The sequence below is a fragment of the Alligator sinensis genome, unplaced genomic scaffold (assembly GCF_000455745.1).
Source record: "Alligator sinensis unplaced genomic scaffold, ASM45574v1 scaffold237_1, whole genome shotgun sequence".
NCBI lineage: Eukaryota > Metazoa > Chordata > Crocodylia > Alligatoridae > Alligator > Alligator sinensis.
The window spans coordinates 855,859-860,520 of record NW_005841849.1 but is presented as its reverse complement, the minus strand read 5'-3'; the positions used below and the strand labels follow the sequence as shown (position 1 = coordinate 860,520).

Sequence of the window (4,662 nt, the reverse complement as noted above, 5' to 3'; positions counted from 1 at the left end):
GCACTCAAAAGTGACTGGGAGGGAAGTAAGGCTCCCTCATAGGGGCCCACCAGGAAGCTTTAGGCATGAGGAAGCTTCACCAGATTTGCAACTTATGGAAACAAAGGATCACTTCAGGAATGTAAAAATGGCAGCATGTTGCAGGGTGTCTGGCGAGTTAAATAAGATGTATGGAGGAATTACTGACTTTCCAAAGGTCTGTGATAAATGGACTAAAGGTGGGACTGAGAGAGATAAAGGAAAACAAAGTACCTCTTGTTAGATCAGATACAGACTGCTGCAGGCTGGACAGTTACTTCCCTAATCAGATTTAAAAAAAACAAACAAGTTTCATAAGAAACAGCAGTTTTGCTGACAGAACACTAACATCAGATCTCAATGCAGAATGAACCAATTAGAGTTTTAGTCCAAGACACTACCTCTTGCGTTAGTCTGATCTGGTCTTTCAGGAAAAAAAGGAAGTTATTTGGTGCTTAAGTGTCATGGTTCATGCCAGTCCTGTCTTACAGGCATGCCCCTTCCTGCTTTAATACATTTCATTTACTTGTACTCTTACTGTTCTATTAAAAAGGTAGTGTTGAAGTCATGTGGTAGCTGCGATAGTCCAGGAAATGCAAGTGAGTCAAGGATGTTTGTGGTTGTTATCCTTTATATGCATATACAGTTGGTCCAATAAGATATCACCAACAAACATTCTTGCTTCTGTTCTTTAAAAGCCACTTCCCTCAGTTCACACTTCTTGTATTCACTATGTCATTAAACAAAAGATTAAAATATCAGAGATTTCAGTATAAAACAAGGAAAAAGCACAGGTCTGGGCCTGAACACCCATTATACCTGGTTTTCTGAAAGTATAAAGGAACACTAACATTTGCTAGAGCCTTCCAATTTTCAAATACACCAGAAGATCACTGGATCAGCGTGCACCTTATCTCAGTTCCCCACCTGTGTTCTCTTCCTTATACCCACAGAGTTGTGTTTGCTCAAGGAAGGGGGAGTGGAAGCCCATTGTAATAAAGGCAATTAAGAGTAGCAAGAAGTGAATTGGAGCAAGGAAAGCACAGAAAAGCACTTAATGGTGAATGAGCAAGGAAGGGAACTCTGCCAGTTGTAGAAGAGGTTGGCAAAGGCACAGCTGTCAGTCTGGAGCGCGATTCTGTTTGATAAACTACCACAGAAAGAGACAGGAGCTGGACAAGCTTGAGTGGAAGGAAGGGGCAGAAATCTGACGATGCAAGCAGCTCTGCTGTACAATCTCTGTCTTCCATGCTTCCCCCAATGATCATTCCCTGTTCCACCCTCACATTGTTGCCTCCCCCTCAATCATTTCAGAATTCCTACAAAATTAAGCACATTTCATGACTTCAGAAAGGAAATCCTAGTCACAGCTTTTAAGCTCTCTCTTTTGGTGGGAGCCAATCAAATCTCTCCACCCTTCACCTTTCACTCACTATTAGTTATGTTCCAAAGGAAAAAAAATCCACATACGTCGCTCTCCTAGACTTTAGGAGCCACACAACGGCAGTTGCCTTGGGAAAACCACAGTGTGATTTAAAAGCTCGAAGGTCATAAAAGACGCTGCACTAGAAGGGAGCATAAACTAAGCTGCTGTTCTTACAATAACTGTGGAGAGAAGGGATATAAATGAGATTTTTTTCCACCACCCCTCCATTTTTTCTAAGCATGAAAACACAGGCAGAAATGGAAAGTACAGCGAACGGTGCATCTTTTCCGATGGATCACGATGGCTTCAGAACTTGCCAGAAGAAGACATGGGATTCTTCCCTTCCTTTACCATCGCTCCCCTCCTCAAAAACCCACAACTCATGTTTAGGTCCACTAGGATTAGAGTAAATTAACAAAAAAAAACCTCTCCACTTCCCCACCCACCACCCAACTAATAAGTTAGGATGTTGCACATTCTACCCAGTCTCCAGACCATTTTAAAATAGCCCATGTTCTAGGTTACACATATAAACAGGCATATGTAAGGAAGATGCATTTTTGGTTATCAGAGCAAACTACGAAGCAGGTACTAATGCAACATTAGAATTAGAAAGCACGGTGGCAGATGACGATGAATACATTGGAAGCAAAACTTCCTTCCAACATTGAAGAAAGACTTGTATTGAAATAAAAGAAAACAAACTGATTCCTGAAGCCCTTCTACATGCACTTCACCTTAAAGGTTGTATGAGCTTTGTAGACCAGTGTAAAATTACAAATAGAATTGGGAATGGAAAGATGTGCAGCTACCCCAAGGTAGCTGGACATGGCAGGAGGACAGGTAAAAGCCTACTGCATGTTAGCAAATAGCCACCTGGGACAGACAGACCAAACTTAAACAAGAACTTATGAGAGTAGAGTTTTACATCAATTTTTCCATGGATAACTCTTTACCAGTTTAGGTGACATTCCTCCAATTTAGGGGTTTGCATGATCTGTTTGCTACTCATTTTTACACAGGTACACTGCTGATTACACTAGTACAAATACAGTATCTGGCATACGGCCTAGATGAATAGTTCTCTCCCATGCTACCAGCCCTCGCATTCATTTGTGTTTAAGTGTCACAAAACCTGACAGACATGGTAACAATTACACATAAAATACAACTGTTGTTTAAAATGCAGGGAAAGGAGGAGCTTTGAGTAGCAAAGGAACTGGCATTTCTCTGCAGCTAGTAGAGGAGCATAATTCCTCTCTCCATTTCCCAGGTACCCAGTGCTGTCTCCACGTGCCTGAAGCTCATACTGAAGTAGAAGTGGAATTAAGTCCCTCCCGTCACTTTGCCTTTTAAAGTGTGTCAGAGAAGCCAGTGCTGAAACACAGAAAACATGCCTAAAGTTCTTCCACTCAGGCACTGAATATGGCAGTGCTCAGGCACTGCCATATTCAGACTCCCTGAAATGCACAGGATGATTTTAATCCTCAAGCAACTGCATTAGCCATTAGCAAATCCATCTACTGTTGGGCAATATTCAAGACTTCAGAAGCCATCCTACTAGGCATGTGAATCTCATGAGAGAGATGTGGCATTTTTACATGTGCCCCAGGGATGGGGTGGGGCAGCGCTTTAATTCGAGTGCCTGGAGCATCTTGTGTATCAGCATCCCGTTTCAAAATGGCGTTGGGAGTATTTTATCTAAAGCTTGAATGAGCTTTAGTTAAAGCGTCCTGGCTGCCATTTTGAAGCCTAGGGACAGTGATACATGAGAGTGGAGGCTGGCTGGAATGCATTAATTACCATGCTCCAGCAGATTAAGCAAGTCTGCTCAGATGCGATTACAGAGCATTGGAGCAGCCTCTGGGCCTGTGTTCAGGCACCCATAATGACCAGACGTCCTAGGTGCTAACTAAAAAAATGCCACGAGGTTAAAGACACTACCACTGCTGAACTTTTTAACTGAAGTCCATTAGATTGAGAAGTGCACCTCTGGCAAAGGGCAATAAAAGCAGGACAGTGTCAGTATTCTTGACACATTCACCAACAGTACCCCAAACACTGGTTGCGATTCCCTAATCCAGTGGAACTCAGTCCTGGCTGCACAAAAGGCACAAGAGCTGTCTGTTAACCAGAAGGCCATGCCATATGCACTGCTAGGTGAATAGAGGCAGTGCAAAAGAACAAACCAAGGGCCAAAATGCAGGGCAAATTTCCAATATAGTGGCGCTGGTTTATGGCCTTACAGATGAACTTTATTGCATACACACACATTAACAACCCCCTCCCGGAAAGCGGTTACTTCAAAGGCTGTAAACTGAAGATCCACTTGCAAGTTAGGAGTTGCCATCTCACTAACACTGCACTGAGGGGTTACCTAGCTGGCCACGAGTGTACCCTCACCTCAGCACCACATTATTTTGTTAGAAACCCAGCAAACAAAAAGGCCAGCTGTAGCAAAGAATATAAAATTCAGCCAGTTATTCCAGGATGCACTGAATCGAGTCTGTCACACAGCTACCACTGCTGCTCTACTTCAACCCTCCTTACAGTGCTGAGGCAGCCTGGCAGCAGAAGAGATGGCCCTGAATGGGTTAACCAACTGTACTTGGGTCCTGGAGCCATCAGGCACAATTTCATGACTGTCATTCCAGCAAGCAGGCAGCACAAACCCAGGATTGTGAGAAAGTGAGTCTTGTCAGCAGTGGGTTGAGATGGCAAAGCAACACACTGTCCCCATTGCACAATAGGTGTTCAGTGTGCAGAGCTAGATCCAGCCTTCAAAACAGGGCTTTCCAAAACAGTTTAACCTCTGGGCTTTTTGTAACCACTCTGCTTTCAATCCACTCTTATTTCACTAAGAGCTAGGCAGGGGATAAAACAACCCAGGAATACAATCTGGGGAAAGAGGTCCTACTTACAGTCCTCTCAGAGCCAGCTCTGAAACACAGGGATAGTCATGAAATGTACCATTCATGTAGAGTCCATTCGATGGCTGGCAATACACCCGTCCCCAAAAGAGTGGGTAGGGGTAGCCAGCAAGATAAAAGGCTTGTTCTTTCAGATTAGAAGTCTCAGTAGAGATTGAAAGCTGCACCTTGTGATTCCTGAACTAAAAGATTCCCATGAAAAGAGTTTCAAGTTCTAGGTAAAGTCACTCGGGTAGCAGACAGCCATACAGCCAGGCTATTTACCGGGGGATGCATTTATAGGGCTTA

General features: G+C 43.6%; 1 protein-coding gene across 1 annotated transcript in view; it reads right to left on the bottom strand.

Moving 5' to 3' along the window:
• EFHD1 (EF-hand domain family member D1) overlaps nucleotides 1-277 on the bottom strand; it is a 29,352-nt gene extending 29,075 nt beyond the window's left edge. Inside the window, exon 1 of the mRNA XM_014522215.2 lies at nucleotides 253-277. The gene's annotated coding sequence lies outside the window, so the exon portion shown is untranslated. The remainder of the gene's footprint in view (nucleotides 1-252) is intronic.
• Between the last annotated feature and the right edge of the window lie 4,385 nt (nucleotides 278-4,662).